The following is a 15719-nucleotide window of genomic DNA, read 5'->3' on the forward strand; positions in this document are numbered from 1 at the left end:
TGTTTATTCTTTTATCACTTTGCAATTCTGTTGCAGTAATTTATTTTGATATATATCAAGTTCACAGATTCTTTCCTCAGATGTGTTGAATTTACTGATAATTTTATCAAAGACATTGTCTATCTTTCTGTTATTTATTTGTTTTTATTTCTAGCATTTCCATTTGACTATTTCTTATTAGTTTCCATATTTCTACTGAAATCCCAGACTGATCATTCATGTTATCCACTATAGGCAATAAAACCCTTAACATATTAATTATAGTTACTTTACATTCCCTGAGAATTGCAACATCTAGGTCATTTCCAACGTAGTGGTTCTAATTATTTTGTCCCTTTGTAATGTGTATATGTGTGCAGATTTGTGTGTGTGTGTGTGTGTGTGTGTGCATGCACCTGTGTGTTCATGCTTTTTGTTTTGTACTTTCTGATTTTGCAAAACTTGCGTAGGAAAGTAAAGACTGAGGTAAATGATATTTATAGTATAAAATGGGCACGCCTCTTCTTTGCTAGAACTTTAGTGTGTGTGAGGGGGTTAAAAGATGTAATGGATTTGGGTGTTATGCTTATGGTTCCCTTCCATGCACTTAACATTGGCTTCAAACGTCTCTAGTGTTACCTTTTGCTCAGTGTGAGACTGGGTTCCTGGAGTAATTTTCTCACTGTTCCTGTTCACTTTCAGCTTTGGAGTTTTTCTATGTGCCTATTACTCACAGAAGGTCTCTCTCCACCCTCTTGCCTCTCCCCCAGTGGTAGACTGCTGCTTTACTGGTTACTCAATGCTATGGCTAAATGTGTGACCCCAAAATTCATGTTGAAGTCCTAACCTCCACTACCTCACAATGTGACAATGTTTGGAGATAGGACCTTTAAAGAGAGGATTAAATTAAAATGAGGCCCTTAGCGTGGGCCCTAATCCAATCTAACGTACGACCTTAAAAGAAGAGGAAATTTGGACACATAAAGAGACACCAGAATTGTGCACATATAGAGGAAAAACCATGTGAGAACACAGCAAGAAGGCATCTATCTGCAAGCCAAGGAGAGAGCTACTGACAGCTTAATCTTGGACTTCCACCCTCCAGAACTGTGAGAAAATACATTTCTGTTGTTTAAGCTACCCAGTTTGTGATATTTTGTTATGGCAGCTCTATCAAACTAACACATTCAACATTTTCTAGCTCGTGTTCAGGATATGGAGACGCCTTGTCTCTTGTACCGATGTAAGCATTGCCTATATCACTGGATCTTTGCTGTGGGGCTTTACAGTGATCCTGCTCCTCCCCCAGCATTAGGTCCAATTGCCTGTGCCCAGTACATTTTCCTGCCATTTCCCAGATGTAGTGGTTTTTGTTTGTTTTTCTCTGTTCTTCTCCAGTTGCAGTGGCTCTTCAGCTATCATTGGAATCTCAGTGTTTGCTGCCCTTTTATCAAGGGATTAAGCCTTTTTTTCCTTAAGATATGAAGTTCTAGGCAAGGATTTTTGTTGTTTCTATCATAGTGGTCATTCTGCTACCCAGGCTTAACACTATTCCTTTGGCCCTAATCCTTCTTAAATGCATGTAATGACATCTGTGGAAGAGAGGTTGCAAGTGAGAACAAATCTGCCTTGTTTCTAAAACTCCCAGGGATTCTATACAATCACATTAACTCACATTATCTTAGCAATTGTTTAAAAATTTTAGCTGAAATCTTCTTACTAATGCTGTGCTGTATCCTAGGTTATCTAGTGTTTGAAACTTGTATCTCTTTGGTGGTATCTTTCTTTCCTTGAATTTCAGGCTAGTTGATTATACCGCAACCTTAACTTTCTGAGAGTTTAAAGATAAATTATAAATTTGCATTCTGTCTGTCTGATTTTTCTTGTTGTTAGGTTGGGAGATAAACTCTTTTCAGTTTTCTGTATATGCTAAGTGGAAACAGAAAGGGGAAAAATCATCTTCATAGGGACATCATTAATAGTTTGAAATTTAACATTTTTTCTTGTTGTTGAAAGATTTAATAAATGGAAAGCAAGTAACGGAGTTAGAATTTACTAATAGGTTTCAAATCATAACATGCAACATCTTACACTAAGCTGAGCCCTGAAGAAACAGCAAAATTTGTGTGTGCCACACTGTTTATGCAAATTAAAGTAATTTATTCTACAGTACTCATCAGATTAGATATTTTTAAGTTTTTCAGAGATTGTCCTCCCAGGTTATACACCCCTGTGTAATCTTACGTCTATCAACTATCTGACCTGTGGGAGTTCTTAATGATATCAAAGGATTCACCCCAAGAATGTAGTTACCTGACTTGTTTTGTAATATAGCAAGTTTCTCAACAGTTTTTGATGCAAAGTTTTAAACATACTAAAAATTTTCTAAGTTAATGATTTCCAAACAGCTGCATTCATAATAAATCTACTGCCTTGTATTGTCTTTGAAAAATAAATCAACATTAAATTTCTTTACATTTATGATTCAGTCAGATGGGATTATAATCACAGCACTATACACACTATTAATATGGTAAAACTCAAACAATAACTTATCATAGGATAGGTCTGGGCAGAATTCTGAGTTTTTTTTCTTTTTTTTCTCTTTAACTCCATTTCACCTCTTTACTCCCCTAAAGTTTGGTTCAGTACTTCCAAATTTATCCTTCAAATGTGTAGGATATTCTTCGACTATGCTCTTTGGCTGAGATGTTCCATCAACTTCTTAAAATGTATTGGTTTTTCTCTACCTCATTTTCTCAGGTTCAGTCTCCTATTTACTTTGTAATTGTTATTTCAATTACTATTTATAAGCAGAGTGGATGAATTATAACAAAAGTAGTCTTGACAATCAAGCTATTTAAAAGGAAATCAGTGAAGAAAATGTATTCCAAAATTGACAAATGGCCTCACCTTTGCTTCTTCCTCTCATTCTACTGTCCTAAAAACAGGGTTCTTTCAAAAGCAAAGCTCAATAGGCTTATGAATACCCTTCGTGTAAGAGTGAATGGAATAAAATGAATTCACTTTGGAAAAATTCTGGTGTGGAACTTATACTAGGAACTCATAGGTATGAGTCTGAAGAGAAACCAAAGTTTTAAGGTAGGGTCTTAGAGAATGTCCCTAGAACTTTCTGAACTTTCTACAAAGGCTCTTTTTGTGTGAATGTTGGCATGTAGATTTTGAATATCTATTTCTACAGCTTTGACATGGTAGGTTGAGCATGTGGAGTGAAAGGCAGATGGGAACAGAGAGTGAAGAGCAGATTAACAATGAACCTAGCTTTTCCCATCACAAGGTCAGAAGAATTATTCATACTTTATTTTCAAATAAATAATATTTTGACCAGTACCTATTTTTACCTTATGTAATTATTTTGCATGGAACAAACCCGGACTACTGCCAGATAGCCATTCTGAACTAAAACCTTGTATTTCCTGAAAATGTAGATAATAAAAATAAAAATTTATTTTCTGTAATTAGCTGAAAGATGCCATTTTGCCAGCTGTTGTGCAATTTTGCCCTTTATTAAATTTTGACCTGTTCATGTTGTAATATAAAGGAAGAGAAGGGAAATGGAAAGAACTCTGGCTCCCTGGGTTGACTGCTACTACTCTTTGTAGGGTACATCATATGCTTTAACCTTTCATTAGTTAACAATACAGGACTTGAAGAAAGTTGTTTTAAAAATTGTGTTCAGGATATTTCTAAATGAGAATAAATGGGAATAATTTTCCTTTGGAGAAAAATATAATTCTGTGTGTATTTTAATTTCACCCCTAGTAAGAGTAGGAAAATAATGGCAACACATTTTATCTCTATTCTCTTACTACATCCTAGAAACAGCTCTAAATTGGCAAAATAAAATAGAATGAGTGATTATTTTGAGACCTTAGACTAAAGCAGCTATTTGGGAAATAAATAGCCTGACTGCTCACTTAATAAAGTAAGTTAGGCAACTTTTTAGCCCCAAATTCCATGTTTTCTTTCTTTTATCCAGCCATCAAAGAATATGTCGAGGTAAAAAAGTACTTTGCAACCATTTATTCAAGTAAAATGAGTAAAATACTACATATTAATATGGGGCTCTATGATATTCCTAAACTATATCATTCCTATATGAATTAAGGCAATGCATTTTACTTGAGATTTTACAATATCAGGCACTATGTTAACTATCCTGCAAAACTTCTAAAGTTTATGGGGTGCTCATCTTCCCTTCCTTCCTATTCACCAAAAAGGGAATGTTTTGCTTCCTTTCAAGCACAGCATGGAAACCTTAAAATAAGGGGTCTATTTACCAATGGGATAACTAAACTGACAAAAGTTCAATTCTTCCACATGATGTTCTCTTTCATTTTTCATTCATCCAGTGTGGAAGAAAACTAGGGCTGTACATGAACTGGGCATCCCTTTCACCTTTGTGATGAGTCAAAACAACTCAGGCGGGATCTCAGCAAAGAAAAACACATGGTGGAGGCACTTCATGTCTGCTTATGATCACAATAATGGCAATAATACCAGTGATCTTAACATTTAATATTAATTGCTTACTATGTAGCAGTCACAGTGTTTAGCACTTTATGTGCATTACTTCATTTAATTCTCATAAAATTCTTATGAAATAACTACTGTTATATATCACAAAAAGAGTAACTGAGGCTTAGTGAAGGATTCAAATCCATTTTTAAACTTAAGTATAAATAAAAGATATCCATGAGTTTATACTTTCTTAACCTAGTATAGCTATAAAGAACACCAGTTACAAATAAGTAGCTGAAGGTCCTTAAATGATCCTTGGAAACAAAAAAAATATATCTATAATAGGAGGTTGGTGGGTGTGGTAGTTTAAAATATGTCCACAAATTATTTGATACTTCTGTGATGGTTAGTTATATGTGTCAACTTGATTGGACTAAGGGATGACCAGACAGTTGGTAAAGCATTTCTGGATATGCATGTGAGGGTATTTCTGGAAGAGATTAGCATTTGAATCTGTAGACTGACTTATGAAGATCATCTTTACCAATACAAGTGGACATCATCCCATTTTATGAGAGCCTGAATAGAACAAAAAGACAGAGGGAGGATGAATTTGCTCTCTGCTTGAGCTGGGATGTGGGACACCCATTTTCTGCCCTTGGATATTGGCAGTACTGTCAAGAGACCTGGACTGAATTACAACACCAGCTTTCCTGGTTCTCCAGCTTGAAGAAAGAAGATAATGGGATTTCTGAGCTTCCATAATTATGTGAGCCAATTCTTGTAATAAGAATCAACTCCCTCCCCCCCTCTCTCTCTAGATATACATATATAGATATAGATATACAGATCTCTCTCTCTCTCTCTCTCTCTCTCTCTATATATATATATATATATATATATATATATATATATATATATATCCTATTATATCTCTTATTGGTCCTGTTTCTCTGGAGAATCCTGACTATAACAACTCCCTACAAATTTAGAGCAAAATCCGCCCCACTCTACCCCCTATAAGTGCATGAGTTGGACTTAATGACTACCTTCTAATGAAAGTAAAATGTTGTCTCTGGCACTAGGTAATAAAAGTCATTGTGGCTTCCTCACTTTTGGGAAAGCCAGTTGGCAGAGCCATATTAAAGAAGACCCAAGGCTTCCTGCTAACTTCCATGTAAATGAGTCATCTCAGAAACTTCTGATGACTGTATCTCAGACTGACCTGTTGACTGCAAACTTCTTAGACACCCAGAACAGAGCCAACCGCTACACAGATCTTGAATTACTGATCCAAAGAAAACATGATGAGATAATGTTTTATGTTTTTTTGTTTTAAGCAACTATGTTTTGGAGTAATTTGTTATGCAGCAATAATTAACCTATATATTGAGAATTATTAATGTTGGATCCATCTCCTTTAAAAAATAACAAGCAGAAGAAGTTTTCAAAATATAATTATTAATGACCAAACTCTCCCTTTTAGCAGTTCATGGTGTAAAGCAGCATAAATAAAACACTAGATACAATCCAGGTTGCCTTCTAGAAAAATGTAGACAGAGTAAGAAAACAGAGCCATGTGCGAGATATTTTACCTGTGAGAACCAGGGAAGGTTTCATCAGAGAAGTAACATGAAAACTGAGATTTAAATCAACTATTTAACTTCTCTGAGCAAGTTACTAGATTGTTAAATAAAATGATGTGTTACACATATAAATAAGTCACACAGAAATGGCCCTTCTTGAGATCTACAGAATGAAGAAGATTTATATCTGCTTCATAGAAAAGAAGTATAAGATAACTGGTTCTATTAAGTGCCTGACATGAAATTTAAAGTGAAAGCGTCGGAGGCAAACATTTGTTTCTACTAAATGAAACTCAAGTGAAATTTAGCATACATACTAAGGAAAACTGGCTAATGTGTAATAAATCTGCATTTTAATGATTCTTGTATAAATTATATTCCTCCTGAGGCAGTCATTCTGAATTAACTCTTTTTTTTATCTTGAGTTACTTACATGTAAGATAATATTTCTCTCAAAAAATTTCACTCAAATAAGTCTGTCAATTTTCCCTTCTAACCAATTAATTCTTATTAATAACATTAAAGATATTGAGTCACCTCTGGACTAGGGTTTAGTATTCATGAATTTAAGCCTTTTCTACTTTTGATTCTAGCAATTCCTATAATTTGACATTAATAATAGAAGCAGTCGAACATTAAAGTGGTCTTTAGTCAATATCATATAATTTAACTGACTTGTGGATTCAAAAATAATTAATTCTTAGTTCTGCCCAGAACACTGTAATTTCTACATAGGGTATCATTTTAAAGTTGGACAAAAAGACAGACTGAACACCAAGCATTCTCTCTTTCTTATGGACATACTCAGGATGTCTTCTCTACATTTCTTGAAATCACTGCAGCCAGTATCCAAAGGTAGAAAGTGAGGAAACAAAACAAAAGAAAACAAAATATCAGTCGTAACAATAAGAAGAAATAAGGTCAAATTTTCTGAGGATAGGAAAAGATCTCCACCATTTAGAAGGCATCTGTGGAACCAACATGGCCTTGTTTCTTTGTTATTGTTTATTTACTTGTTTGTTTTAGAGGAAAAATAATGAAATTTTGAGTCAGATGAAGGAAATTTGACTCATGACAGTCTCTTTTTGACTAAATATGTGCACTTGTATTTTAAGGCACTCCTAAGCCTCCATTTTCTCATAAATGAAATGAAAAAGGTAACAATTCCTCACAGTTTGTGATACTGATTTTAATTACAAGAAAGTGTGAGTGGAATGTGAGGCATTATGAGTATTTAGTGCCTATTCCTCTAGTCTGTTAGGTTTTTGGGTTCATATATGATGACAAACTTGACTTTATCCCTACCACTTATCACAATGACTGTGAAATAGAAGGGTTACTTTAAACCTGTGTTGAGTGATTGATTAAAAATAAGACCATAAACAAAATGAAAAGACAACCCACAGAATGGGAGAAAATATTTGCAAATGATGCGACCAACAAGGGATTAATCTCCAAAATATACAAACAGCTCATACAGCTCAATATTAAGAAAAACAAACAACCTAATCAAAAAAATGAGTGGAAGACCTAAATAGACATTTCTCCAAAGAAGACATACAGATAGCCAAAACACACATGAAAAGATGTTCAACATCTCTAATTATTAAACAAATGAAAATCAAAACTACAATGAGGTATCACCTCACAACAGTCAGAATGGCCATCATCAAAAATTCTACGAATAATAAATGCTGGAGAGGGTGTGGAGAAAAAGGAACGCTCCTACACTGTTCGTGGAATGTAAATTGGTGCAGCCACTGTGGAAAGCAGTATGGAGGTTCCTTAAAAAACTAAAACTAGAGCTACCATATGATTCTGAAAGTTCACTCCTGGGCATATATCTGGAGAAAACCATAATTCAAAAAGATACATGCACTCCAATGTTCACTGCAGCACTATTTACAACAGCTAAGACATGGAAGCAACCTAAATGTTCATCGACAAATGAATGGATAAAGAAGATGTGGTATATTTATATAATGGAATATTACTCAGCCATAAAAAAGAATGAAATAATGCCATTTGCAGCAACATGGATAGACCTAGAGATTATCATACCAAGTGAAGTAAGTCAGACAAAGACAAATATTATATGATATTGCTTATTTGTGAAATCTAAAAAAAAAAGATACAAATGAACTTATATATAAAACAGAAATACACTCACAGACATAGAAAACAAACATGGTTACCAAAGAGGAAAGGGAGGGAGGGATAAATTAGAAGTTTGGGATTAATATACAGTACTGCTATATATAAAATAGATACCCAACAAGGACCTTCCATATAGCACAGGGAACTACACTCAATATTTTGTAATAACCTATAAGGGAAAAGAATCCGAAAAAACATAGATATATATGCATGTATAACTGGATCACTTTTCTGTACCCCTGAAACTAAAACAACATTATAAATCAACTACACTTCAATAAAAAATAAATTAAAAAAGAGACACTGCTTCAATTTCTTTCAATTTCCTTTCTTATAAGTACATGGGTTTATATATTTCCAACTAATAGTATTAAGAGAAGAATTATTTCTTATACAAGTTGCGGATGTAAATTCAAAACTAGAAAATTTCAGATACTATATTTTATATTTCAAATGCTTCTTTTCTTATCCAGTTCCCTTAAAAACTACTGTCATATATTCTGACATGGTTAAAGATGTAATAGAAAAGTAAGAAACATGACTATAAAGCTAACACACTCAATAATATGGAGCGGCTTGTAATGTAAATTTATCTGACTGTAGGCCAAGAAAGGGAAAAGCGTATACAGAGATTGAGATAAACATAATAGGTCAGGCCAACAGTAAGTGTAAGGGTGTCTAGAAGAAAAGATTTCCCCATTGTTGGTACATGGGACATGGCAATAAGAAGTCTAAGATTAGCCAATACTTGTAAATACAAAAAGTCATGCACTAGAACTTATCAGAATGATATATCAACAGGACCTGGAGTATATAGCACATGTTATAAGCCAAATCACTTTAGCACTTAAGGTAACATTGAAACTAATCACTTTTATTATTTAATGAAATCCCCATTTTAAAGAACCACTTCAAATATTTTGAAAGGAAAGCATCTGAACCAATCTGTTCTAATTTAATTTGTTTATTATCAAGATTCTGATATCTAAAATGGATTAAAAAAATTAAACGAAGAATAGCATCTAAATAATGGTCTCTGAATAAGGCATATTTTAAGTCAATAGCTATTTTACAATGTCTATATGTTGATGTTCCTATTTATAGCAGGATCTTTAGATAGGGCTTTACCCATCCTGTTTTACTATAAGTGATATTTGGTTCTATCAAAAAAAAAACTACAAAAACAAACTTTAGGACATTAGGGTTTCACAAAAGATAATTTAATAAGTCCTGAAAATTATATATTTAAGACATATCACAGTTTCTGTGGTATACCATGATGTATTCATAAGGATTTTGACTCTGGTCTTGACATTTAAATGTGGGGGGTCTTTTTTGTATTAATGGTCTTGGTGATAAACAGAATATCAATAGCATATATTTTCAACACATATCATTATTTAGGGTGCAGCATGGGCATTAATTATATTACATTGTGGCAAATATTTGGGTCACAATCTTACCATGCAGAGTAGTCACAGAACATTCTCTCTTAACAGTCTTATATGTTTGCTTCAAGAAAAAATAAATCATCTCAGAATAGGATGTGGTTGGTTAGCATCTCTTAACTGTATGCCAAAATAATCATTTGGACCCCAAGATCTATTAAATTTCAAGAATAAAGGTAATTTTACATTATGTGTTGGTTGTTATTGAAATTAAAGTCAGTGTTTTCATATATAACAGTTTTTTTTACAATCAGAAATATTGTTTTATTATATGGTGATAAGAGAATGAACACTCAATAGCCAAATATCTCTGAATGCTACACAATTACTTGTATTTTTTTTTTTTTTTTTTTTTTTTTTTTTTTTTTTTTTTCTTTTTGCGGTATGCGGGCCTCTCACTGTTGTGGCCTCTCCCGTTGCGGAGCACAGGCTCCGGATGCGCAGGCCCAGCGGCCATGGCTCACGGGCCCAGCCGCTCCGCGGCATATGGGATCCTCCCAGACCGGGGCACGAACCCGTATCCCCTGCATCGGCAGGCGGACTCTCAACCACTGCGCCACCAGGGAGGCCCCTGTATTTTTAAAATTGCCAAAATTAGAAACTACGAAATGCATATTGAAAGTAGGATATTCATACAGCAATGAAAATCTACATCTATATACACAGGACAGATTATTGGCTGCCAGAGGCACGGCATGGGGGTGTGTGTGAAATGGGTGAAGGGAGTCAAAAGGTACAAATTTCCAGTTATAAAATAAATATGTCATGGGGATGTAATGTACAGTATGGTGACTATAGTTAATAATACTGTACCGCATATTTAAAAGTTGCTAAGAGAATAAATCTTAAAAGTTCCCATCACAAGGAAAAAAAAAATTGGTAAGCTATGTATGGTGACCTATGTTAACTAGACTTACTGTGGTGATCATTTTGCAATATATGTAAATAGAAAATCATTATGCTGTACACCTGAAACAAATATAATGTTTGTCAATTATAACTTAGTAAGAAAACATCTATAATTTCACACAGTAATATGAATGAATCTCATGAATATAATTTGAATGAATGAAGCCAGCCATGTAAAGTACACACACACACTACATATATATATTCACATATATATATATTTATAAGTACAAAAAATAGGCAAAATTAATTTATTCTGTTAGATTTCAGGATAGTGATTATACTTGGTGGGGGAGGGGTGGATGGAAAGGGAAACGAGAGGGGTTTCAGGGATGCTGCAATGTTCTTTTCTTGATCTGACTGCCAGTTACATGGGTGCATTTAGTATGCAAGATATTTATTGAAATATAACTTAGTTGTGAGACAGTACTTTATGGGTCCCTTGCATTTGTGCATGTTGTGTGAGGAGAGGCACTGGCAGCCTTTTGTTCCAGACTATCTTTTAAGAGATGTTAATATAGAAACGGCCTTGGAAGATACAGAAATAGTTCCCTTCAGGGTGGAGAGAAGATTTGTTTCCTGATTAGTATAATAAAGATAATGCTTCTCTCTAGGAAATAATTTTAGTTGGTTTGCATGTAGCCCTTTATAAAACAAATGGGTTTCCCTAAGTTCAGAGTTCCTCTCCTCTAATACAACCCACTGCATGTGCAGATGTCACTGGGCCTTGTTGCACAACCTGGTGGAAACTGAGGCTCAGGAAACATTGCAAATGACCACATTTTAACTACTACTATTGCTGCCAAAAGTAAACTGTCCTTTGCTTTTTCCTCAGGAGTCTCATGACTTCTGCCAGCATCCATGAAATGGTGGTATGCTAACTTGCTAACCTGAAGATAGGGTAAAATCTCAAACCCTTCACATTTCTTGACACTAAAATAACCACTTAACAGATGTAGTAAATGTTGCATATTTTTAAATAGTAAACTACTATTCTTGATGCTTATGATATGTTTATTTTCCATATGTGTATTTATTGTACTTTAATAGAAAAAATTACTTGAAGCTGTATTCATTTCTCATAAATCACGAATCACAAGAGGAAGCAAATGCAGACACTAAAGATTTCTTCTTCTAGAAGATATCCACCGACATACACACGAAATCAAAACAAATAAAGTACCTGTTAGCATTTGTAGAGCAATAAACAAGTTTTTGAGTCCCAGAGCATTAGTTACTCTTTTTGGGAAGATAGTATTACTACAGAGCATGGATTTCTTAAATCTCTGTATTTTTAATTATATGAAATTTTGATTAAATTTCCATTTGAAAAGTTGCCCTATTATATTTATGTACTCTTTGTCAGGTATTATCTATTCAATTTTTATTTTTCCCTTCAAATCAGTAATATTTAAATACTATTTCAAGATTTTTTAAAAATATAGTTTTATTTTATTTACTTTGTTGAAAGAGAAGCAAAGATGAGTGTGAAATTCAGTATTTGCCCAGTGAACAATAGCATTGTTTGTGATGTTTATGGGTGAACCTACTGGTAGAAGACATGATAATTGGAAAATGAGTATAATACCTTATTTATGCAAAGTTTAAGTTTTTGGAGTAGCTGAACTTATATCATATTGAATCATAAGTCTATGCTGAAAGAAAATAGATAGCTACAGCTCTCAGCATAGTGAACAGCGAAACTAAAACATAGACAGCTTAATTTATTTTTCCAAAATTATTGAACAATTTTGTAGAGGAGGAACCTGAAGTTTGACCTTACTTAAATGCCCTTCCTTTACTGTCAAAAATTTGTCCTAAAAGGGCAAAAGATAACAGCCTTTCTGTTTAAGAAATACATTTACGGATTAAATGGCAAACACTTCTGGATGTGACAACTCCTTGTCGTTTTAAAATGTGATATTGTGTAATTTCCACCTTTTAAATGTAGAAACAAGGAATTTTTTTCCTGAAAATTGAAATTGTATTGACAATGAATCATTAAAACTGAAACTCAGGAATTAGAAAACAATAACCAAATATGCTAGGAAGATAATACATACTCAGGACTTCAGTTCCCATAGGGTGCAATTTTCTCTAAAGCAGTGTCAATGACTCAACTCACTGTAATGATGTTTAGAGGAACAAGAAACTGAACCACAAAAATGCCCTAATAAAAAATAAGTTATCTGAGGATGGAAATGTCTTCTGTATGAAATATTTTGCACGAGTCTTTATGAGATTCCTCTCAGCTACACAACTAGGCCTGCTTTCATAACTGGGGCTGTTCTCGTGGGATTTTGCACTGCTTTTCAGCTTTGATAGAATAGAAGAGAAGGGAGGAGGATATTGATCTGATTGGTTAATCTAGGGATAAGGGTTTGTGAGCTGCTCAGTAGGCTTTTCAAAATAACAAAATACAGTTTTTGAATTATAAGCAAGTATAAAAGGCTTATAATTTAAAGGGAAAACTAGTTTTGGGTGGTGATAGTTTTATGATTCTTTGATCACTGCTCTCACCTCCCTACTCCTCATATCACATAATGTTGGATAGGGAATACACATAACTCTCATCCTATTCCTATATTCAGAGATATGGTAATTTGATTACATTGTTAATATCTTTTTTTTTTTTTTTTGCAGTACACAGGCCTCTCACTGTTGTGGCCTCTCCCGTTGCGGAGCACAGGCTCCGGACGCTCAGGCTCAGCGGCCATGGCTTACAGGCCCAGCCACTCCAAGGCACGTGGGATCTTCCCGGACCGGGGCACGAACCCGTGTCCCCTGCATCGGCAGGTGGACTCTCAACCACTGCGCCACCAGGGAAGCCCTTTTCTTTAAAATCTTTATTGGGGTATAATTGCTTTACAATGGTGTGTTAGTTTCTGCTTTATAACAAAGTGAATCAGCTATACATATACATTTAGCCCCATATCTCCTCCCTCCTGGGTCTCCCTCCCATTCTCCCTATCCCACCACTCTAGGTGGTAACAAAGCACAGAGCTGATCTCCCTGTGTTATGCAGCTGCTTCCCACTATCTATTTGATATTTGGTAGTGTATACATGTCCATGCCAATCTCTCACTTCATCCCAACTTACCCCTTCCCCCTCCCCATGTCCTCAAGTCCACTCTCTACGTCTGTGGTCTGTGTCTTTATTCCTGTCCTGCCCCTGGGTTCTTCAGAAACTTTTTGTTTTTGATTCCATATATATGTGTTAGCATACAGTAGTTGTATTTCTCTTTCTGACTTATTTCACTCTGTATGACAGACTCGAGGTCCATCCACCTCACTACAAATAACTCAATTTTGTTTCTTTTTATGGCTGAGTAATATTCGATTATATATATGTGCCACATCTTTTTTATCCATTCATCTGTCGATGGACACTTAAGTTGCTTCCATGTTCTGGCTATTGCAAATAGAGCTGCAACGAACACTCTGGTAAATGACTCTTTTTGAATTACGGTTTCCCAGGGTATATGCCCAGTAGTAGAACTGCTGGGTTGCATGGTAGCTCTATTTTTAGTTTTTTAAGGAACCTCCATACTGTCCTCCATGGTGGCTGTATCAATTTACATTCTCAGCAACAGTGCAAGAGGGTTCCCTTTTCTCCATACCCTCTCCAGAATTTATTGTTTGTAGATTTTTTGATGATGGCCATTCTGACTGGTGTCTGGTGATACCTCATTGTAGTTTTGATTTGCATTTATCAGATGATTAGAGATGTTGAGCATTCTTTGATGTGTTTGTTGGCAGTCTGTGTATCTTCTTTGGAGAAATGTCTATTTAGGTCTTTGGCCCATTTTTGGATTGGGTTGTGTGCTTTTTTGATACTGAGCTTCATGAGCTGCTTGTAAGTTTTTGAGATTAATCCTTTGTCAGTTGCTTCATTTGCAAATATTTTCTCCCATTCTGAGGTCTTTTCGTCTTGTTTATGGTTTCCTTTGCTGGGCAAAAACTTTTAGGTTCCATTAGGTGCCATTTGTTCATTTTTGTTTTTATTTCCATTTCTCTAGGAGGTGGGTCAAAAAGGATCTTGCTGTGATTTATGTCATAGTGTTTTGCCTATGTTTTCCTATAAGAGTTTTAAAGTGTCTAGCCTGACACTTAGGTCTTTAATCCATTTTGAGTTTATTTTTGTGTATGGTGTTAGGGAGTGTTCTAATATCATTCTTTTACATGTAGGTGCCCAATTTTCCCAGCACCACTTATTGAAGAGGCTGTCTTTTCTCCATTGTATATTCTTGCCCCCTTTATCAAAAAGAAGGTGACCATATGTGGGTGGGTTTATCTCTGGGTTTTCTATCCTGTTCCATTGACCTATATTTCTGTTTTTGTGCCGGTACCATACTATCTTGGTTACTGTAGCTTTGTAGTATAGTTTGAAGTCCAGGAGCCTGATTCCTCCAGCTCCGTTTTTCGTTCTCAAGATTGCTTTGGCTATTCGGGGTATTTTGTGTTTCCATACAAATTGTGAAATTTTTTGTTTTAGTTCTGTGAAACATGCCATTGATAGTTTGATAAGGATTGAACTGAATCTGTAGATTGCTTTGGTTAGTATAGTCATTTTGACAATGTTGATTCTTCCAATGCAAGACCATGGTTTATCTCTCCATCTGTTTGTATTATCTTTAATTTCTTTCATCAGTGTCTTATAGTTTTCTGCATAGAGGTCTTTCGTCTCGTTAGGTAGCTTTATTCCTAGGTATTTTCTTCTTTTTCTTGCAATGGTAAATGGGAGTGTTTCCTTAATTTCTCTTTCAGATTTTTCATCATTGGTGTATAGGAATGCAAGAGATTTCTGTGCATTAATTTTGTATCCTATCACTTTACCAAATCCATTCATTAGCTCTAGTAATTTTCTGGTAGCATCTTTAGGATTGTCTATGTATAGTATCATGTCATCTGCAAACAGTGACAGCTTTACTTCTTCTTTTCCTATTTGTATTCCTTTTATTTCTTTTTCTTCTCTGATTGCTGTGGCTAAAACTTCCAAAACTATATTGGATAATAGTGGTGAGAGTGGACAACCTTTTCTTGTTCCTGATTTTAGAGGAAATGGTTTCAGTTTTTCACCAGTGAGAACGATGTTGACTGTGGGGTTGTCATATATGGCCTTTATTATATTGAGGTAAGTTCCCTCTATGTGTACTTT

This window comes from Mesoplodon bidens, assembly GCF_964165515.1.
Source record: "Mesoplodon bidens genome assembly, chromosome: 3".
In the NCBI taxonomy this organism is placed as follows: Eukaryota; Metazoa; Chordata; class Mammalia; order Artiodactyla; family Ziphiidae; genus Mesoplodon; species Mesoplodon bidens.